The sequence below is a fragment of the Globicephala melas genome, chromosome 12 (assembly GCF_963455315.2).
Source record: "Globicephala melas chromosome 12, mGloMel1.2, whole genome shotgun sequence".
NCBI lineage: Eukaryota > Metazoa > Chordata > Mammalia > Artiodactyla > Delphinidae > Globicephala > Globicephala melas.
Window position 1 is genome coordinate 86870269 of NC_083325.1, and position 24977 is coordinate 86895245.

The following is a 24977-nucleotide window of genomic DNA, read 5'->3' on the forward strand; positions in this document are numbered from 1 at the left end:
AGTGGGAGAGATAAGGAGAAATCAATTTGGTTTTGTGTTTTTACCTGAAATAACATTAAAATTTGGTAACTAAACAATGGAAATATATGTTCTAAGGGATAAAAATGATTATAGATAAAATTAAATGGTAGATATTGAAATCCGGAAGAGACTCTTTTTGTTGTTGTTACATTTCTATTGAAATTTTGGGTATCTGCTAAGAGTTACCATTGCCCAAGCCTGCGCTATTGTTTTTCTACAAAATATTTCTAGATTCTTTCTCCAGGAAAACCTATAAATAGCTGTTTGAGAACTGTAATTCAGAATGGGTAGAAAAATGGACAATACTCACTTTTGGAATTCCCAGGCACATTTTTTTGTTTCCAGAGTTATTCAATGATGAATGCATTCTTCTTATCCCAGTTTTAAAATGAGTTAAATTATTTGACTAAACACATATTTATAAGGAGTAAAAGTTTTTAAACTTTAGTAGATTTTTCTAACTCTAAACCTAATTTTTTTTGTACTGGTTTCTTTAAAAAGCAGACTAAGTGTTTTTAAAAAATTCTGAATTACTATTAAATTTGTGGAAACACATTACAATTAACTTTCTGGCATGTAAGATAACTTATTAATGCAAGTTTAGATATAAATACTCTTAGATATATTTTACTGGATCTAATTTGTGTCTTCCGATGTGGGTCTTTGAAAATATCCACATTAACTAAAATGGTTATTGGTTTCAATAGCTTAAATTTGGCTCTTAAAATATGATGTTCATGTTAACATTTCTGGAAAATAAGCTTTTATTCTGTTATGTTTTTCTTTTTTAAAAATTTTTATTTTTTAATTATTTTTTATTGGAGCATAGTTACTTTATAACGTTGTGTTAGTTTTTGTTGTACAGCAAAGTGAATCAGTTATACATATACATACACAAGGGCCTGAGAAAATAATTTTTAAAAGCAGCAGTCTTTTGCATCTATTGCATGATTACCCTGTGCTAGGCATAATCTGCTAACCCTCATGACCACTCCATGAGATGAGGATTATAATCCCCAAGTTCATTTTAGGAATCGGGATGGGAATGAGTAATTAAGACTTCTCCAGGACTTCTAATAAACTCAGTGGTGATTCCAGGGTTTATATTCAGCTTTCACTGATTCCAAGCATAGGGTGGTCCTACCACCAATTACATATGGCTGAGTCCATGAGCCCATGTGGGTTTCATTAGTGTCACTACTGGCCTCAGTGGCCTCCGGTGCTCGAGAAAAGGTGGGATGACTCTCCCAGGCCCACAGAGGGCTCTGAACCATCACATCTGCCTTTGCGGCCTCTCCTCCCTTGGTTGTTTTACCACGTCAGCCCATTGCATTCATGAGAGACCAGGCATCACCTGCCACAGGGATCAATGGCCAGCATTTGTTCAAAGGTGCACAGAGAGCTTCTTTCCCTCTGCCAGCTTCAGGGTCTGATGCCCACAGTCAGCGTGAATTTGAGAAAGAGAGGTCAAGGGCAGCTGGTGTGGTGGAGAATTCCAATACACCATTTACCTTAATAAACATTTACTTAGTGGCCCCATGTTTAGAATTCTGCTAAGTCTCCTTCCTTCTGGAGATGGTCAAGTGCTATCCATTTTCTAGGAAAAGGAGCTTTTCACCATAGCTGGATGAAGAATAAGATATTCAGAGGAGAGAGTGGCTAGAGATACGTGTGCAAATTAGGGCCTGTACGCTTTTTTTTTTAGGAATTTAAATTTTATACTGTGAGCAACGAGGAATCAAGAAGTTTTTAGGTAGAAGAGATGTGTATGTTCAATTTACTATTTTTAACAGCAACTCCTGTGCAAAAAAAAAGGAAACTGCAAATGTTGCTGACTGGCCATTGATGACATGAGGCAAAAAGTACAGAAGCGCAGAACTAATAAGTAAATGAGGTTAAATAGTAGAATAATACTCATGGATTATTTTGGTGGGAGGCTACAATGAAATTATCAAAAGGTGAGAGAAGGGAGGGCCTTTAGGAACACATTAGGAAGAGTGAGACTTCTGATTTGAGTGACAGCATGGGTGGTGGAGCCACTATCTAATTGGAAAAGGAGGTATTTTGACAGGTTGTTAAGAGTTACTGTTTGGAATTGTGATTTAACGGTATCTAAATGAAGATGCTATTAGAAATAAATGTCTATCTATAGTTAAGAGAGGTAGAGGCCGGCACTTGAGAATCTGCCTATTGGGTAATAAAGAAGGATTTTCAAAAAATAACGGATTGGGCAATCTTTCTCCCTAGCACACAGCTGGTCGTCTTTCCAGCAACATCACATCTTTTTAACAGGATGATTCATTTAGCTGATATGTTTAGCGTATATTGATATCCATTAACGAGGAGATGGCAGTGAAAGACAATCCAAGAAGTAGGATGGTGCTGCTGGGTGCAGACTCTCAGCAAGATAAAGGAAAAAGACAACTGCTTCCAAATACTGCACGTAGGCTCAGCAGGTGCTGGCTCTGAAAATGGGCGGCCAGAGGGTGGGGAAGCTCAGAATCTCATAGACAGAAATGGAGTAAAAGGGGACCAGTGTCCCCGTGCATAAAAGCAAGAGGTGGTCTAAGGAAGCAGAATTGAAAATAGAGCATAAATTCCCTTTCCTGGGAGCAGTGTTCTTCCCGATGAGATGAGCAAATGGCATAAATCATCTATAATTTTAAAGAATATTGTACATTTCAAAATAAACACTGCTATCAAATATTTTCTAAGATTAGGGCAACTTAAAGTGTTCTTTTAACGTCTTGATTATTAGGAACAGTTCCCAAATAGATAGAAGAAAAGAGTGCAAAATACATCATCATTTCTGTGCCAAACATTTCAGGGCTGCTGGGGCCTTTGGTGTAATTTGTGCTGTTCTGAAAGGCTCTGACAGACCTTCAGTTAAATAGATAAATGCTGCCCTCTCAGCATACCAGCCACGTGAGTTTGTGTGTGTATATATACACATATGTACACTATGCATATGTACACACACATACTATATGTATACACTACAAATACTCTATAAATAGCATGTATATATGATATATAGTGTATATGTTTATAACATAAAATAACTCTTTTTCCTTTCCTCTGCTTTTTAAATCTTTAAAAATGTATTTATAATACCTGTGTCTGCTCAATACTCTGTAATAACCTAATTAGGAAAAAAATTTGAAAAAGAATAGATAACATGCATATGTATAACTAAATCACTTTGCTGTATACCTGAAGCTAACACATTGTTAATCAACTATACTCTAATATAAAATAAAAATTAAAAAAATAATAAACTTTTAAAAATATATATTATAAAAATACCTGTTTCCTAGGAATATAGCTGGGATCAAAATAAACAAGTTCTGTAAAGAACATTAATGATGAGCCCTTTGTGTTAACTTGCTGACTTTCAGTTTGCGAATGTGCTTAAAGGGCATGCATGGGGCTTCCCTGGTGGCGCAGTGGTTGAGAGTCCGCCTGCCGATGCAGGGGACACGGGTTCGTGCCCCGGTCCGGGAAGACCCCACATGCTGCGGAGCTGCTAGGCCCGTGAGCTATGGCTGCTGAACCTGTGCGTCCGGAGACTGTGCTCCGCAATGGGAGAGGCCACAACAGTGAGAGGCCCGCGTACAGCAAAAAAAAAAAAAAAAAAATAAGGGCGTGCACAATGGCTATCTACTCCCTACAGACACTTCAGAGACTCCATTGTCCACACGGAGAAACTGTTTAGTCACTGACCTATCCTTTAAATTTCCGTACTCCCTGCCTAATGCAAAGGCTGTTTATTTTCCCCAAGATATCTCAGTTTGGGAGATGAGCCCTTGTCTTCTAGTCAGAGTTCCATGAGGAACATGTCTCAATATCCATGAAGAAATCTGACCCCCTATCAGCAGCTTCCTGGCTTCAGTCATTTAAAATATGCCCGCACACCTACACCATCTGATCACAGGAAGTATCTTCCTCCAGAACCTCCAGGGTCAAGAGAAAGGACCTCTCTGAATAGCCCTTTACTGTACACAGGATGCATACTATTGAACAAGCAAAATTATTTCTCTCTTGTGTTTTGAGAACAAGAATAGCTTGACTTAGACAGCTGTGAGAACTATTCCTTTTATTGAATCAGAGAACAGCAGTAATGTCAGCCTAAACTACCTAATTGCAGAAACTGACACTGACATGAGATGAAGTTTGGGGCCCTGAGAAACTGCCTGCTCAGGAAATACTGCGGAGTTGATTCAGAACCCAGTCGAGGTTCAAATCTGGCCCTTGTGAGAAGTAGCACTTGAGTGAATAGACAGGGATGGCTCTGCAGAGGCTCAAGTGAGGCAAGAGAGCAGGTATACACGAGGGGTCAATTTGGCAGGAAGGAAGAGAGGCAAAGAGCGTTAGCTCAGGGAGGCCAGATGCATCCAGGAAAGTCAAGCTACACAAGATGCAACCCTTATATCCTCAGGATGGTGTCTTGATGCCTTCTGCACAGACTTAAGGAGGATTCCCTAAATTAAAGCAGGAATGAGAGGTGTTTGTGGTGATGGTGGTAGCGTGAACCCTCACTGAAGTCCAAGCACTGCATCCTCAATGAAGCCTCTCAGGTCTGCCATCTTGCATATGCACCTACTTCGATTAGAGCAATTATTTTAGCTACTTTTCACCCAAATTCTTACTCATTTTCCATTATACTGTAAATTCTCAAAGCACAGAAATTATGTGTACCTTGTGAATTCGCATCCATAGCATTTAACAAAGCAATTGGTACACAAGAGTACACGGGAAATGTGTGTTGCATATAAGAACACAATGGTGACACAGCTCTGTTTACCATACGGCTGTGAACTACACCAATTTGTAAGGCTGGAGAACGTTGGTTCAGCACGGGTGCAGCATTGCCATGTCTTGTGGTTCCTATTCCATTCCATTCCATTCCTATTCCATGTATGAATATTGAGATCACTCTTGTTTCTGAGCCCAAGGTGCATCAAACACTAATTATTTCATATACAAAGTTTTCTCTTGTATAATCAGTACAAATTCTTAATGTAAACAATACACAATTAGTTGGCATAGATTTTTTATGGGAAGATCTGTAGTCTAAACAAGGTAGCTTATAAAGGAGGAAATTTTTTCTACCTATTTTCCTTATAAAATAGTGGCTGTAAGGCAAATTGTAGGTAATCAATATAATATTAATAAGCTATTTAAAATAAAATATTCAGAAGCTGCCACTCATTTCCATATTAAACAAAGTGAGATTGGAAAACCTCAGTTTGACTATTTAATCTGGGTTATAAAATATACAGACTACAGATGAGCATTATAGAAAGAAACCCACATCCCTTTGTATTTACATGAATCCTTTATGCCTGATGAGGTCATGTATATAAAAGCATCCAGCACATAGTCTAATTCATAGATGTTCAGTATTAGTAAGTTTCCATCCCTTTATTTCTAACTTCAAGTTGATCATCCAAAATGTGCCTCATAGAAGTGTTCTTGGATTTCTCTTTAACTAACAGATTAAAAATTAAATCAATGAAGAAAATTATTGGCCATATTCAATGGTTCAATTTGCTTTTTTTTAAACAGACTTTCAGTATAATAACCTGCAGGTATCATAGTAAATGAAGTAAGTCAGACAGAGGAAGACAAATATTGTATATCGCTTATATGCGGAATATTAAAGAATGATCCAAATTAACTTATTTACAAGCAGAAACAGACTCACAGACTTAGAGAAAGAACTTATGGTTACCAGGGGGGGAAGGGTACGGGGGGAGGTATAGATTGGGAGTTTGGGATTGACATGTACATACTGGTATATTTAAGATAAAGTGCCTTTCCAAGAAAAAAAATTGAAAAAAATTGAATAAATAATTAAAAGCAGCTTTTTGGGAGGCAACTAAGTTTATAACATGCAATCGGGCTATTACGTGAATTACACATTGGTGATGTTTGCATTAGAGAAAGTATGCACATGCATTTCCATCTCTGCAGTTTTCTCCTCCACTTTAAAAAGAGAGAATTTTATATTGTAATCAATCATTTTTAACCTACACCTTCATTTTTGAGAGGAAGTTTAAGTCAGATGAACTCTGTGGCTCCTTCTAACTCTGTGGCATTCTAATTTATTTTCTAAAGGCTTCTGAAATAAGGGCAAAATGTTTAAAACCAACCCCTGGGAACCATTGAATGGTTGCATTCAATGATCTCTTTCAAACATAACCTCTAGTGTGTTTATGAAAAGAATGTGTAAGTGAATATGATAGAAGTGCAGAAAATGTTTGGCCTTTGCATTTATCATTCTCTGGACACAAATCCCTCCTGATCTGTGTGTCAACAACAAAAACACCACCAACAAAAACCACATAAATCACAGGGCATAAACTGCCCCTCCTTTATCTGCCTAATTCTCCCTCACAGACTATCTGTAACTCTTACTAAATTCAACAAGGAATATTTTTGTGGAGTATTTTCTTTCCTGCTAGATCATTTTTAAGCTGTGAACTGATGATGTTTAAGGGGCTCTGACTGTCTTAGAAGATAAGCTAGACTCAAGGGCTGATTAGTTCATCCAGCTGGTCATCCTGTATTAGATAAGAACACCCACTCAGAGACTCAGGCCATCAATTGATATTCTTGGCTTTCGTGTGGCTTAACCAGATAAGTCCTGTCCAGCTGTGGCTCTCCTGGAGTCCTCAGCATTCTATACAGGTACAGCTCAGCTGGCTCTCAGGGGACTGAGTAATTTCAAGTCAAACCTTGGCCAACAATATATGACTCAAATTTTCTGTTTCCTCTATGGTTCTTAATCTGCTTGTTTTCCCCCCAAAAGTGCTATACCCATTCACCTGCCACTAAACTATGATCCGTGAATGAGTCACAGTCACCACGACGAAACCCATCACTTCCCTCAAGTGTAAATATTGCATAATCAATAAAACTGACCATTTAAACGCATTTTATACATAATGTATTCCAAAATGAGAAGAAACAGCTAAAAGGAGCATTATATATTCATTTAATGAACCACTTAAAGATTTATCATTCTTTTCTTATAAGAGGAATATACTAATGGTTGAGTTTTTTTTTTTTATTTATTGATATTAAAGGATAGATAATGGAAAAACGGTATGGAAAACTTATTCTTAATTCAAAGATAATGAACAAGGCTATATTTTAAAAGAATTTTAATGCTCAAAAAGCCAATCATGAAACAGATAATTATGTCACAAAATATCATTTTGCAATGCATATACAGCAAGTGAAAGTACAGAATGAAGGTAATTTTTAAAATAATTTTTCATCTCTGCAACCTATCCACTTACATCTTGTTCAGAGAAAATAAGAGTCAAGGAATTTTGTTTGTATCGCTCAGATAATAACTGAAGTAGGAGAGAGGTAATTTGATATGACAGAGCCTACACATGAGACACTTATTCACTGTTGCTATGAAAGCATCACGGCAGAGTGGAAGGAGGTGGTCTTGGGAACAGGTGGTCAAGTGTTCAAGACTTGGCTTTACCCCTTTCTGCTTATACTATTACTACTAATAAATGTATTTAACCTTTTTAGGTCTTAGTTTCCTTGTATTTAAAATTAATTTCACCTTACCATGCTCTTAATATGGACTTCTGAGCTGGTTCTCATGAATGGATAAATGGATAAATATTAATCAGCTTCAATCTTTTGTTCTTACAACCTCAATTTATGTGTTCATTAAATGTTTGGAACAGTACATTTAGTGAAGAAAAGATTTTAGAAGTAAATACTTCTTAATCATTTGTGCATGTGTTTGTGTGTGTTCCTCTGAGTAACAGACTATTCTCCATTTATTTGAGATCAAGGTCCTGATAAGGAAGAATGAGCAGAAGTAAACTGCCCACCAACAAGACTTATGAAATAGCAACTATGAGATGAGAAAGAACAGAGGCTAGTCTTTCTTAAGTTTGGAGCTTGTGTACAAATCCTACCTATGTTCAAATCCAAGGTTGTACAGATCCCACATATGTCCAAATTTCTACTCAAGTACACCTCCAAGTTTGGAGCTTATGTATCAATCCCAGAACCTTCCACTCCACTGAATGTGGGCATTGCATCCTTTGTAGATGCCATAAGGATCTTAGCTTTCCCTATAGCTGGTAGAGGTAAGTCTGTATAATATTTTTATTCAGGAGAGGTTAGTAAAATTATAGAAATTTACCTTATGTCAAAGCCTATAGAGGTCATCATTCACTCACCATCAATTCACAGGCAGGTAAAGTTTACTTCCTCTTTTCCTTTCTTGGATCTACTGCTCCCTTCAGATAACAACTGTGGGACTACCTTCTCCTCTTTCCTTTTTCCTCTCCCTCTTCTCCCTGGGGTCTGCAGTGGAAAAGTAAGATATGTTAGTGTGATACAAGATAATATGTCAAGAATTTAGATCTCAATCAAGTCCCTCATTTCAGGATGGAGCAAGCTGAAGCCCCAGGGAAAGAGTAGCTTTCTCCTGCCATGGAGCCACGTGCCTTCGGTGTCCTCGGCACCTCGTGCCAGTGATTCCACACGGCCCTTACCGTGGCATCTGCCCTTTACCTGTACATTCCTCAACATCTCCCATCAGGTCCCCCACCAGACAGACTGTGGAATTTCTGTTTTAATTTCCCTGATCTCCATCAAAATATCTCAGGCTTGATTCAGACAAAGCCACTATCTAAGCAATCAGCTAATTGAAAAAATGTTTCTTAACTAGATTTAGCAATGGTTAATTTTTCAAGTTCAACTAGATCCAGCAGTGCGGAACAATAGAAATAACTCTGGTGAGGCAGTTAGCAGACCTTGTCCCGCTTGGCAGCCTCTTCACTGTGTGATCTTGGTAAAATTATTTACTCTAAGGGGTTATTATTTTTGTGATTAGTGAAAAAGTGTTTAAATAATCTCCAAAATTCTCCCACAGCAAAATTTTTATTTTCAAAATCATAGTTGATAAGTATATACTTTTCTTGCCAAAAATTATTTCTGAAATATTTCAAAATATGGAGAAAAAATACTCTCTTCTATTTGGGGTCAATTTCTTTCTTGATAAAATATATTCTTTAGTAGTTCTTTTTATATGCAAAAACATTCTAATAAACTTTTTTAAAATTTTATTTATTTATTTATTTATTTTTGGCTGCGTTGGGTCTTCGTTGCTATGCACGGGCTTTCTCTAGTTGCGGTGAGCGGGGACTACTCTGCGTTGCGGTGCGCGGGCTTCTCATTGCGGTGGCTTCTCTTGTTGCATGGACTCTAGGTGTGCGGGCTTCAGTAGTTGTAACACGCAGGCTCAGTAGTTGTGGCTCGTGGGCTCTAGAGCTCAGGCTCAGTAGATGTAGCACACGGGCTTAGTTGCTCCACAGCATGTGGGATCTTCCCAAACCAGGGCTCGAACCCGTGTCCCCTGCATTAGCAGGTGGATTCCTAACCACTGTGCCACCAGGGAAGCCCCCTAAACTTTTAATTTTGAGATATCTGTAATCTCACATGTGGCTGTAAGAAATAATATAGAGAGATCCCTTCTACCTTCTCCACAGATTTCTCCAAGGGTAACATCTTGGAAACTCTTACACAGAATCACAGCCAGGATGTTGCCATGGACATGGTCAAGATAAGGAACATTTCCATCCCCATGAGGATTCCTCTAGTTACACTTTTATAGCCACACCCACTTCCTTCCCACTCCTGCCCCCCTCTTTCATCCTGGCAATGGACTTCCACAGTTTTGTCATTTCAAATATATATATAAATGAAAACTTACTTACAATCCTTTTAGGATTGGTTTTATCCACTCAGCACAATTCCCAGGAGATGCATCCAGGTTGTCACAGACATCAATAGTCTGCTATTTTTACTGCTGAGTGGTATTCCAGGGTGTAGCTGCACTGGAGTTTGTTTAACCATTCACCTGTTTAAGGACACGTGGGCTGTTTCCTTTCTTGGCTGTTATGACTAAACTGTTATGAACATTTGTGTATGGGTTTTTGTATGGCCATACCTTTTCAGTTCTCCGGCACAAATGCCCAAGTATGCAATTACTGGGTCCTATGGTAATAGCATGTTTAATCAAACAACAATAAGAGAAACTACCAAGCTGTTTTCCAGAGTGGATGTACCATTTTATACTCCCACCAGCAATGTGTTAGCATCTTCACCATGCAGTATTTGGTGTAGTTACTATTTCATTAGCCATCTTCATAGGTGTATAATAATATATCATTGGAGATCTTTCCCCAGCTTTCTGAGGTATGATTGATAAATAAAAATTGTATATGTTTCAGGTGTACAACATGATGTTTTGAGATATCTATATATCAATATATATATATTTTGAAGTAATAACCAAAATCAAGCAAATTAACATATCCATCACATCACATAGTTACCATTTGTGTGTGTGTGTGTGTGTGTGTGTGTGTTTTGTTGAAAACATTTGAGAACTACTTTCTTAGAATATTCATTGTGGTTTTAGTTTGTTTTGCCCTGATGACTATTGTGGGCTGAATCATATTCCTCCCAAATTCATATGTTGAAGCCCTAACTCCCCATGTTTAAGAGTGTGACTATATTTGGAGACAAGGTCTTTAAATAGGTGATAAAGTTAAAATGAAGTTGTTAGGGGAGGCTTAATCCAATCTGACTGGTGTTTTTATAAAGAGATGAGGACACAGAAATGTACCAGGAATGGGCAGAGAGAAGATCACATGTTCACTGTTACTGTATCGTAATGTGCCTGATCTTGTGTGTTGATTTTGTATCCTGAAACCTTGCAAAACTCACTTATTAGTACCAGAAGTAATTTTAGTTTTTCGTTCCTTGAGATTTTCTACATAGACTATCATACCTTCTGCAAATAAGAACAGCTTTATTATTTTTTTCTTTTCAGTCTGTATGCCTTTTATTTTTTTTCTGTGTCAAGGTTACTGAAGGGAGTGTGCCCTCATATATGTGTAAGGGAAAGAGACTACATGCTAAGGTGCTACATGCAGCATTAGAAGTACAATTTAAGCATTTGTGTATTAGAAAGCTAAGGCACTCTTCACAATAGGCAGAGAGAGAAAGAGAAGGAGGGAGAGAGAGTGAAGAGAGAGAGAACTCAGAACACATATCTCTAAGACTCTATAGCTATGACATGAATTAATTATGAAAATACAGTACCAGAGCGTTTGGGATGTGTTAGTATCCTCCTTTTTTTTTTTTTTTTTTTTGCAGTACGGGGGCCTCTCACTGTTGTGGCCTCTCCCGTTGCGGAGCACAGGCTCCGGATGCGCAGGCTCAGCAGCCATGGCTCACGGGCCCAGCCGCTCCGCAGCATGTGGGATCTTCCCAGACCGCGGCATGAACCCGTGTCCCCTGCATCAGCAGGTGGACTCTCAACCACTGGGCCACCAGGAAAGCCCCAGCATCCTCCTCTTTCATAGGAATAGGGCAGCCAGAAGAGTGGAGTCTTGAATTTCAAGAAACTGCCTAGAATAAAATAAACTCTTCAGGATATACTTAACTATGGAAACCAGTAACTTGTGTTCAAGTCCAAATCCCCAGTGAGAAATCAGGACATAGCTTCTACACCAAGTCCAAGGTGCAGAAGAACTGTGAACTAGAGACAAATCACAGTTGCTTTGTCTTGGTTCAAAAGAGGGATGTGTAACAAGTGTGTTAGTCAGGACTCTTTTAGTTGCAAATGACATTAAACAACTCAACTGGGCTTAAACAAAACAGGAAATGTGTTAAACCAAGAAACTGAGATGTCTGAGGTAGAAGTTCAATGGCTCTGGGCACTCAGCTACCGTCATTACTCTCCTTGCGGGTTAGATTCTTCTCCTGCAGACCTTATCCGAGCATAGCATCCATGTCTGTCAGCAATTCTGGGCTTACATTCTCTAAAGTGAGTGAGCCTCAGCACAAGGAGAATGGTCATTTCCCAATAGTTTCAGCAGAAGTCAGTGGGAGGACTTCCTGGCCTGGCTTTGCTCACACGACCCTCATTGAACCAGTTCCTATGGTTGCTGAATGCAATCCTATCATTCGACTAACATTCAGTTAAAATGTACTTATGGAGAACTGACAGTCTTTATCATTCTATGCAATGTTTTGGGTGTAGGGGTTGGTGCAGGAAAACTAAGAAATGAGCTTCCACATTTACGCAGAGAGAATTCAAGTCCCCCACCTCCTTTCACCCAGTCAAGTCTCACACCAAGACAGTGCCAGGCTGTTAAACACCTCCTTGGTTTCTCTGTGAGTCTCCACAATACGCTGAGTGTGAGCTCAACAGCAAGTGAGCTAAGACGTCAGCCTGTCTGCCAGTGAACTCAGGGCCCTCCATCTGAGTTTCAATATGCAGAGTGCATTGGACGCAAAGACATCTCTATAAATGAGAGCACCAGAGCTTCAAAAGCAAAACACACAGCATCACATTTTATGGATTTGCAGCAGCAAAGTTAAAATCTATGGGAATTCTTTTCAGGAAAGGCATGTTGCAACTTTTAAGCTGCCCTTCATTACTTGAAAGAATTCATATTCAGCACACTAGAGGAAGTATTTTCAGGAGGAAATCTACATTTGAAAATGATCACGGTGAGCAAAGGTTATCTTTCGAAAGGGATACAGCACCTGAGATCATTGAGGGCGCTGGGAAAGATCAAACGGCCTCCAAATTGCCAACCTCAGCTAAATGCACTCACACCCTCCCTGTGGTTTCCATCACACGTCCTTCAGTGAAGCGTGGCTGGGAAAGGTGCATGTGAGCCCAGCTCTATGAAGCCTCCCAGCAGAGACCATGCACTCAGAGGCAGGGTTGAATTTTCCCCATGAAAATGGAGCACAAGACACACAGGCTTGTTGTAAAACTTCAGTGGCATCACCTACTGTGATCTACACAGCACAGCAGGTATAACGTTGCTGTTTTAAGCACAAATAGTTCTATGGCCTGAACAGGAAAAATGTTGTCTCTGCCTTTGAAGGGCCCACATTTGAAAGAAAGAGATGGCAAAAATGACCGACCTCAGACCGGGAGGGACAGGGAAGGTGCTCATACAGGAGAAGGGAAGGATTCAGGAATTCCTCCTTCCAGGAGGTAAGTAGAGCTGAGACTTAGCAAAGCAGAGATAGGAAGAGAGTCCTAGGAAGATGGACGGGACTACAGGAAAAGAAGATGTGGTTAAGGTAAACTGCAGTATACGGATACGAGAAAGTGCAGTGCATGACCACAGCTGCCAGGGACTTTGAATGTTCAAGGTCCAGAAAGGCACCTGCATTTTCCAGTGAGTGACTACACATGGGCACTGTGTTTCCATGCTTCAATCTGCAGGAAATTAGATAAGGAGATGTGTATGCTCCATCTTGCTCCTGCTTCCTTTTCCATTTCTTTACCCAAGTATTTGTGTCTTAAGAGGAGAGCCTTGGAGGCCTGAAAGCTTCATTTCAAACCCCTTGAAAGTCAGCAGGAGGGAAACGGATTCAGGGCTCAGTGACGCCCCTTCCACTACATGTCCTCATCTTGTCTGCAGGGAGCCATGGTGCTTCTCTTGTCAAATGAGAAGTCCAAAATGATTCAGCAGTGTAACACCCTGAAGAGTTTGTCAGGAACGCCCAAGAAGCAATATCAATCTCCCACCCACCAACCATTTTTACCTGTCATATGTATGTATGTGTATATATATATATATATATATATATATATAATATATATATAATGTACAAATATATTATATATATGCATCTATATCTATCTATCTACCTATCTATCCATAATTAATCCCAAGATGTTTTGTTTTTAATGAAACACAAGAAAAACATACTGATGGGTACCTTTGTTAATGTCAATGGTCTTCTGGAGAATTCACTATCACTAACCCAGGCCCAGTCCTGGATTCCTGGTATGCTTTCCCACTTCATGGACTGTCTTCTCTGATGTTTGCTCACATGAGAAATCACTTCAGGTTTTCCTGTGCACACTGTTATTTCAGTTCCTTCTTAATAGATAGCCTGGCTCTAATTCCAGGAAGGAATTATATCTATATATCTCTCTGTATAACTATATATTACATATATATGTATATATATGAGAATAAAATTCCAGAAAGAAATATATATCTGTATATTTATACCCATTTATAGAGAGTGGAATAAAATTCACTTATTTTTATTATTCAGACCCTTCCGTAGCTATGATATAGTATTGCCCTTGAATCTGTCAAACTCAAAAGCTGGACATTAAAGAGCAGTAACAGTTAAAAAACATACATGAGAGCCCAGGAGCTTCATGAATTGCTTACATCTTCCTTCTAAACTGTACACTTGGGTACTTTTTAAAGAGAGCTGAAGGAAATATTTGAAACATTTCTTTTCTCAACTCTTTGCTGTTCTCTTCCATGCACATGGGGTGGGCAGAGGCGAGCGTGGTCACAGCCCACTGAATCAATCACAGAGAGGCTGTGTACCTGCTCAGCACTTAAAATTATGTTTATGTGAAAGCCACAAGTAAAGTTAATGAACCATAAAGTTAGGAACAGGCCAGGAAGGTCCTATCGTAATACTTTTGCTGCTCTGCTGTATGTTTTTAAAATTTGTATTTAATTATGTTGCTGTTGTAATTATGGGGAGCTTTAAAATGACTGGGATGTTTGTAAAGACCTTTATTTATTACCTCTAATTGCATTCTGAGCAGAAATGTCTTACATTCATCAAGTGGAATAAGAAGAGAACAGATGAAGCACAGCGGTACTTGGTGATTCAGCTCATGCTGGTGGAACAGGTAGAGCTGCCAGCGTCTTTCTTTTTAAATATCCATCCTTAATATGTAACAGACTTGGAGATAAGTCACTGAGAGAGAAGATAGCGCATGTCATATCACTTTTTCCTGAGTGGCATGGTGTCGACTGACCTCAGGACGCTAGTCCTTTTAGAGTACTAATTCATTTTACCTCTATTCACGAGACATGAATGGAATTCACTGGTATTTTGGCTCAAATTAGACATGAGAGGTTCTTTGCTGATAATGAAAACTTCTATGTATTCTCTCTACTAAAGTCCAGAGAATGGCCGTGGAAGTTTACCTGAGCTGCTCATGATTCTCTTTTTTTTTTAATTAATTTTTATTGGCGTCTAGTTGCTTTACAGTGTTGTGTTAATTGCTGCTGTTCAGCAAAGTGACTCAGTTATACATATACATAAATGCACCCTTTTTTAGATTATTTTCCCATATCGTATGATCCTCTTAATGGGACTTGAATTTGAGCATTCTGACTTCTCTCAGATAGGCTAGGCATATGTATACATATATATAATAAATGTATATGTCAGACAACAACAAACAGCCTCGCACTAGATCACTTAGACCCCAAAGATCTGAAGCAGTGGTCCTCAACCCTAGCGGTATTTTAGAATCACCTGGGAGCTTATTATACACTTGATCCACACCCTAGAGGACTTAGCTCAGAATTTCTGGAGGTGGTCCCAGGTGTTAGTAATTTTGAAGTGTCCTACCTGCTTCCAAGTGCACTCAAAACTGAACTATTACTGCATGAAAGGAATTTGGAGTACATTTCATTCTACTTAAGATAGAACTACTACCTTAATTAACAAATTTCAGTGCATCTTAAAGTGGTGTGGTAAATCTACTAGAATAATGAAGATCGTGATGATGGTGGGGGATAGCAGTTATTTAGTGATAACTATTTCTGTTTTCCAAGCCCCTGATAAGCTCTTTATGTTTATTCTATCACTGGCTTCCCACAGTATCTAACAAGATAGGAATTTTTATTGTCTTCATTTCATAGATGAGAGAACTTGGATTCAGCAAGTGTAGCTAATTTTACAAGACTGCATACTTATTTATGGGTAAAGCTGGGCTAGGATTTAATTCCAGATCTAACTCTAAAATCATAGAACTTGACCACTGAGGTTCTGCTTATTTAAAAACCTGCAAAGGGAGATCCCAGAGAGAGGACTGGGGTTGGCTGCGTGAACACAACCTGAAGGGGGCTAGTGCGCCTCAGCTAGCAGGGAGAGAGTCTGGGAAAGAGTCTGGACTTCCCTAAGAGGCAAGAGACCATTGTTTCAGGGTGCGCGAGGAGAGGAGATTCAGAACACCACCTAAATGAGCTCCAGAGACGGGCGCGAGCCGCGGCTAAAAGTGCGGACCCCAGAGACGGGCATGAGACGCTAAGGCTGCTGCTGCCGCCACCAAGATGCCTGTGTGTGAGCACAGGTCACTATCCACACCCTTCTTCCGGGGAGCCTGTGCAGCCCGCCACTGCCAGGGTCCCGGGATCCAGGGACAACTTCCCCGGGAGAACGCACGGCGTGCCTCAGGCTGGTGCAACGTCATGCTGGCCTCTGCTGCCGCAGGCTCGCCCCGCATCCTCAACCCTCCCTACCCCCGGCCTGAGTGAGCCAGAGCCCCCGAATCAGCAGCTCCTTTAACCCCGTACTTTCTTAGTGAAGAACAGACTCCCTCAGGTGACCTACATGCAGAGACGGGGCCACATCCAAAGCTGAACCCTGGGAGCTGTGCGAGCAAAGAAGAGAAAGGGAAATCTCTCCCAGCAGCCTCAGGAGCAGCAGGTTAATCTTCCACAATCAACATGATGTACCCTGCATCTGTGGAATACCTGGATAGACAACGAATCATCCCAAATTGAGGAGGTGGACTTTGGGGGCAACTGTAGCCTTGGGGTTTGCTGTATGCAACTGACTAGTATCTGATGTTTATATTTATCTTAGTATAGTTTTTAGCACTTGTTATCATTGGTAGATTTGTTTACTGGTTCTGTTGCTCTCTTCTTTTCTTAACTACTTTTTAAAATTTATAATTTAATATATTTTTTATTTTAATAACTTTATTTTCTTTCTTTCTTTTCTCTCTCTCTCTCTCTCTCTCTCTCTCTCTTTCTTTCTTTCTTTTTTTCCCTTTTCTCCTGAGCCGTGTGGCTGTCAGTGTCTTGGTGCTCCAGCAAGGTGTCAGGCCTGAGCCTCTAAGGTGGGAGAGCCAAGTTCAGGACATTAGACCACCAGAAACCACCCAGCTCCATGTAACATCAAACAGTGAAAGCTCTCCCAGAGATCTCCGTCTCAATGCTAAGACCCAGCTCCACTCATTGACCAGCAAGCTGCAGTGCTGGATGCCCCATGCCAAACTACAAGCAAGACAGGAACACAACCCCACCCATTAGCAGAGAGGCTGCCTAAAATCATAATAAGTTCACAGACACACCAAAACACATCACCAGGCGTGGTCCTGCTGACCAGAAAGACAGAATCCAGCCTCATCCACCAAAACACAGGCATCAGTCACCTCCACCAGGAAGCCTACACAACCCACTGAACTAACTTTACCCACTGGGGGCAGACACCAAAAACAACAGGAACTACGAATGTGCAGCCTGTGTAAGGGAGACCCCAAACACAGTAAGATAAGCAAAATGAGAAGACAGAGAAACAGACAACAGATGAAGGGGCAGGGCAAAACCCACCAGACCAAACAAATGAAGAGAAAATAGGCAGTCTAACTGAAAATGAATTCAGAGTAATGATAGTAAAGATGATCCAAAATCTTGGAAATAAAATGGAGAAAATACAAGAAACGTTTAACAAGGACCTAGAAGAACTAAAGAGCAAGCAAACAATGATGAACAGCACAATAAATGAAATCAAAAATTTCCCAGAGGGAATCAATAGCAGAATAACTGAGGCAGAAGAATGGACAAGTGACCTGGAAGATAAAACAGTGGAAATAACTACTACAGAGCAGAATAAAGAAAAAAGAGTGAAAAGACTTGATGCCAGTCTCAGAGAGCTCTGAGACAACATTAAATGCACCAACATTCAAAATATATGGGTCCCAGAAGAAGAAAAGAAAAAGAAAGGGACTAAGAAAATATTTGAAGATATTATAGTTGAAAACTTCCCTAATATGAAAAAGGAAATAGTCAATCAAGCCCAGGAAGTGCAGAGAGTTCCACATAGGATACATCCAAAGAGAAACACACCAAGACAAATATTAAGCAAAATATCAAAAATTAAGTACAAAGAAAAATATTAAAAGCAACAAGGCAAAAACAACAAATAGTATACAAGGGAATCCCCATAAGATTAACAGCTGATCTTTCAGCAGAAACTTTGAAAGCCAGAAGGGAGGGGCAGGACATATTTAAAGTGATGAAAGGGAAAAACCTACAACCAAGATTACACTACCCAGCAAGTATCTCATTCAGATTCGACGGAGGAATTAAAACCTTTACAGACAAGCAAAAGCTAAAAGATTTCAGCACCACCAAACCAGCCTTACAACAAATGCTAAAGGAACTTCTCTAGGCAGGAAACACAAGAGAAGGAAAAGACCTACAAAAACAAACCCAAAGCAATTCAGAAAATGGTAATAAGAACATACATATCAAAAATTACCTTAAATGTAAATGGATTAAATCCTCCAAACAAAAGACAGAGACTGGCTGAATGGATACAAATACTAGACCTGTATATATGCTGTCTATAAGAGACCCACTTCAGATCTAGGGACACATACAGACTGAAAGTGAGGGGGTGGAAAGACTTTAAAATAAAGACTATTACAAGGGATAAAGAAGGACACTACATAAAGATCAAGGGATCAACCAAAGAAGAAGATATAACAGTTGTAAATATTTATGCACCCAACATAGGAGCACCTCAATATATAAGGCAAATGCTAACAGCCATAAACAGGGAAATGAACACTAACACATTAATAGTAGGGGACTTTAACAACCCACTTTCACCAATGGACTGATCATCCAAAATGAAAATAAATAAGGAAACACAAGCTTTAAGTGATACATTAAGCAAGATGGACTTAACTGACATTTATAGGATATTCCATCCAAAAACAACAGAATACACATCTTCTCAAGTGCTCATGGAACATTCTCCAGGATAGATCATATCTTGGGTCACATATCAAGCCTTTGTAAATTTAAGAAAATTGAAATCATATCAAATATCTTTTTCAACCACAGCACTATGAGATTAGATATCAATTACAGGAAAAAGACTGCAAAAAATATAAAGACATAGAGGCTAAGCAAGACACTACTAAATAACCAAGAGATCACTGAAGCAATCAAAGCGGAAATCAAAAAATTCCTATAAACCACTGACACTGAAAACACGATGGTCCAAATCCTATGGAATGCAGCAAAAGCAATTCTAAGAGGGAAGTTTCTAGCAATACAATCCTACCTCAAGAAAAAAGAAAAATCTCTAATAAAAAACCTAGCTTTACACAGAAAGCAATTAAAGAAAGAACAAAAAAACCCCAAAGTTAACAAAAAGAAAGAAATCATAAAGATCAGATCAGAAATAAATGAAAAAGAAATGAAGGAAATTATTGCAAAGATCAATAAAACTAGAAGCTGGTTCTTTGAGAAGATAAACAAAATTGATAAACAATTAGCCAGAGTCATCAAGAAAAAAAGGGAGAAGAATCAAATCAACAGAATTAGATAAGTAAACGGAGAAATAACAACTGACACTGCAGAAATACAAGGGATCATGAGAGATTACTACAAGCAACTATATGCCAGTAAAATGGACAAGTTGGAAGAAATGGACAAATTCTTAGAAATGCACAACCTTCCTAGACTGAACCAGGAAGAAATAGAAAGTATAAACAGACCAATAACAAGCACTGAAAATGAAACTGGTTAAAAATCTTCCAACAAACAAATTCCCAAGAACAGATGGCTTTACATGTGAATTCTATCAAACATTTAGAGAAAAGCTAACACTTACCCTTCTCAAACTCTTCCAAAATATAGCAGAGGGAGGAACACTCCCAAACTCATTCTACAAGGCCACCATCACCCTGATACCAAAACCAGACAAAGATGTCACAAATAAAGAAAACTACAGGGCAACAACACTGATAAACACTGATGCAAAAATCCTCAACAAAATACTAGCAAACGGAATCCAACAACACATTAAAAGGATCATACACCATGATCAAGTGGGGTTTAACCCAGGAATGCAAGGATACTTCAATATACACAAATCAACCAATGTGATAAACCATATTAACAAATTGAAATATCAAAAACATATGGTCATCTCAATAGGTGCAGAAAAAAACTTTTGACAAAATTCAGCACCCATTTATAATAAAAACCCAACAGAAAGTAGGCATAGAGGGAACTTACCTCAACATAATAAAGGCCATATATGACAAACCCACATCCAACATCATTCTCAATGCTGACAAACTGAAACCATTTCCACTAAGATCAGGAAAAAAAAGGTTGCCCACTCTCACCACTATTACTCAACATAGTTTCAGAAGTTTAAGCCACAGCAATCAAAGAAGAAAAAGAAATAAAAGCAATCCAAATTGGAAAAGAAGAAGTAAAATTGTCACTGTTTGCAGATGACATGATACTATACATAGAATCCTAAAGATGCTACCAGAAAACTACTAAAGCTAATCAATGAATTTGGTAAAGCAGCAGGACACAAAATTAACACACAGAAGTCTCATACATTCCTATACACTAACAACGAAAGTTCAGAAAGGGAAATTAAGGAAACACTCCCTTTTACCACTGCAACAGAAAGAATAAAATACCTAGGAATAAACCTACCTAAGGAGAAAAAACACATGTATGCAGAAAACTATAAGACACTGATGAAAGAAATTAAACATGATACAAACAGTTGAAGAGATATACCATGTCCTTGGATTGGAAAAATCAACATTGCAAAAATGACTCTACTACCCAAAGCAATCTACAGATTCAATACAATCCCTATCAAACTACCAATGGCATTTTTCACAGAACTAGAACAAAAATTTTCACAATTTGTGTGTAAACACAAAAGATCCCAAATAGCCAAAGCAATCTTGAGAAAGAAAAATGGAGCTGGAGGAATCAGGCTGTGAGACTTTAGACTATACGACAAAGTTACAGGAATCAAGACAGTATGGTACTGGCACAAAAACAGAAATATAGATCAATGGATCAGGACAGAAAGCCCAGAGATAAACCCACGTACATATGGTCACCTTATCTTTGATAAAGGACGTAAAAATATACAGTGGAGCAAAGACAGCCTCTTCAGTAAGTGGTGCTGGGAAAACTGGACAGCTCCATATAAAAGAGTGAAATTAGAACACTCCCTAACACCATACACAAAAATAAGCTCAAAACGGATTAAAGACCTAAATGTAAGGTCAGGCACTATAAAACTCTTAGAGGAAAACATAGGCAGAACACTCCATGACATAAATCACAGCAAGATCCTTTTTGACCCAGCCCCTAGAGAAATGGAAATAAAAACAGAAATAAACAAATGAGACCTAAGGAAACTTAAAAGCTTTTGCACAGTAAAGGAAACCATAAACAAGACCAAAAGGCAACCCTCAGAATGGGAGAAAATATTTTCAAAGGAAGCAACTGACAAAGGATTAATCTCTAAAATTTACAAGCAGCTCATGCAGCTCAATATCAAAAAACAAATAATGCAATCCAAAAATAGGCAGAAGACCTAAATAGACATTTCTCCAAAGAAGATATACAGATTGCTAACAAACACATGAAAGGATGCCCAACATCACTAATCATTAGAGAAATGAAAATCAAAACTACAATGAGGTATCACCTCACACCAGTCAGAATGGCCGTCATCAAAAAATCTACAAATAATAAATGCTGGAGAGGGTGTGGAAAAGGGAACATTCTTGCACCATCAGTGGGAATGTAAATTGATACAGCCACTATGGAGAACAATATGGAGGTTCCTTAAAAAATGAAAAATAGAGCTAGTATATGACACAGCATTCCCACTACTGGGCACATACCCTGAAAAAGCCATAATTCAAAAAGAGTCATGTACCAGAATGTTCATTGCAGCAGTATTTGCAATAGCCAGGACATGGAAGCAATCTAAGTGTCCATCGACAGATGAATGGATAAAGAAGATGTGGCATATATATACAATGGAATATTACTCAGCCATAAAAAGAAATGAAATTGAGTTATTTGTAGTGAAGTGGATGGACCTCGGGTCTGTCATACAGAGTGAAGTAAGTCAGAAAGAGAAAAACAAATACCGTATGCTAACACATATATATGGAATATTAAAAAAAAATGGTTTGAAAAACCTAGGGGCAGGACAGGAATAAAGACACAGATGTAGAGAATGGACTTGAGAACACGGGGAAGGGGAAGTGTAAACTTGGATGAAGTGAGGGAGTGACATTGACATATATACGCTACCAAATGTAAAATAGATAGCTAGCAGGAAGCAGCCACATAGCACAGGGAGATCAGCTCGGTGCTTTTTGACCACCTAGAGGGCTGGGATAGGGAGAGTGGTAGAGAGACGCAAGAGGGAGCAGATATAGGGTTATATGTATACATATAGCTGATTCACTTCGTTATGCAGCAGAAACTAACACAATGTTGTAAAGCAATTATACTCCAATAAAGATGTTAGAAAAAAAAAGACTCAAAAAAATATATATAACAAAACCAACCCTGCAAAGGTGCCATCCCATCTTCACTCTATTTGGATGAATTTATTTTACCTAATGCAGCATTGCTTTCCTCATTACTCATCATGGAAGTGTACCCAGTGATTCCAAATATACCATAGTAACTTTTATCCCCCAATTTTTTCCGATATCAACACAGACATCATATATTCCAGAAATAGACACTACTCTCCCAATATATAACTGTTTCATTCTTTCCTTAACACACATACACACATACGCACACACAGGATTTATGATTAAATTTAGAACACTTGCTCTGTGCCCAGTATTTTACTATATATAGACACTAAACCTGACCTCACTTAGTTCCTTAATTGAGGTACACTGTCATTAAAATATACCATTACAAAATATTATACATACAATAAGAGCAAAAATAGAAATGTTTCAGAGGATGGTATGATTAATATGGCTGAGGGACGTTGGAACAATGGAAAGGTTATATAATTAAAAAAAAAAAACAGAAAGAAAAAATCTCTAAAAGTAGAAAAAATGGAGATAAATGTACCTAAAAGTATACCAAGTAGGAGGCAGAGAGACTTATATAAGTATTAAGTGATTTTATAACCCAGTATATCCAAAATAAACACAAAGAAATCTTATATTGGGTTTTTAGTCTATAACAATTTTGTCCTGTCATTTTGTTCTGTAAATAATATCAATATTGCTATTTTACTATTTAGAAACTATTGCATATATGTACACTAGTTAAAATAGGATAAAGAAAATACACACTATGTCAATATTATTAGGAAATAATATTTTCATAAGAGAAAATAAATATAAAAATAAAATCAGAGAATTTTAATAAACATCAAATCATATAATCTTCACAAGTTGTAAAATGCTTTATGAATTCATTATTTTTTTCTGTTCTGAAAAGTATAAATTGAAGTAATGACAAGCCAGTACCATTTAACACACCTACTTCCTATGGCTTCTAAATACCATTTCCCACTAAAAGGAACCAGGGCTCCTTGGAGAAAATGGCTGACTCCAGAATGGAGAATAAAATATACTTATTTGTGCTGTATGAAATTGCCTCTATGTAGGTTCAAAATGGTTGAATATTGGCACTTTCAAAGGATTCACCTAATACAAAATCAGCCTGGGACATTTGGTCATGCAGAAAAGCAAATAAGTTAGATTAAGCAGGAGGATATATTCTGAAGTAGTCATGGATGTCTGAATTTGTCTTGAAATATCCTAACAAACAAACAAACAAAAGCAACATGTAAGTGAAGGAGAGGGTGCAAGAATCAAAAACAACAAAGATTGATGAGGGTTGAAGCTCTACTTTGGATGTGCTCAAACATTTTCATAAATACACAATTTTTTAAAATGTTTAAAAATATTGGAAAGCATGATGCCAAAGAGACAATACTCTGAAGACTTTTATAGGATAAATAGGAATTTAATGGCTTCCTGGGAGAAGTCCAAGCAATGAAAACAGCCTGAGGCAGGTGTGGGCATGTGGAATCACATAACACGGTCTGCCAGCCAACAGCATCTATGTACACCTGGGACATCCACTGAGAGGATTGAAGATGGCAGGAGAAGGAGTCAGATTGTTAATGAATAGGGAAACAGTGCTATAAAATAGGAGGGAAAACAATCGAGGCCAGAATCCTAGCCTGGCACATTTTATTTATTTATTTATTTTGATTTATTTATTTATTTATTTATTTTAAATATATGTCTTTTTTTTAAAATCTTTATTGGAGTATAATTGGTTTACAATGTTGTGTTAGTTTCTGCTGTATAACAAAGTGAGTCAGCTATATGTATATATATCTCCCCATATCCTCTCCTTCTTGTGTCTCCTTCCCACCCTCCCTATCCCACCCCACTAGGTGGTCACAAAGCACCAAGCTGATCTCCCTGTGCTATGAAGCTGATTCCCACTAGCTGTCTATTTTACATTTGGTAGTGTATATATGTCCATGCAACTTCCGCACTTCATCCCAACTTACACTTCCCCCTCCCCATGTCCTCAAGTCCATTCTCTACGTCTGTGTCTTTATTCCTGTCCTGCCCCTAGGTTTTTCAGAACCATTTTTCTTTTAGATTTCATATATATATGTATTAGCATACAGTATTTTCTTTTCTCTTTCTGACTTACTTCACTCTGTATGACAGACCCGAGGTCTATCCACCTCACTACAAATAACTCAATTTCATTTCTTTTTATGGCTGAGTAATATTCCATTGTATATATGTGACACATCTTCTTTATCCATTCATCTGTCGATGGACACTTAGGTTGCTTCCATGTCCTGGCTATTGCAAATACTGCTGCAATGAACATTTTGGTACATGACTCTTTTTGATTTATGGTTTTCTGAGGGTGTATTCCAAGTAGTGGGATTGCTGAGTCTTATGGTAGTTCTATTTTTAGTTTTTTAAGGAACCTCCATATTGTTCTCCATAG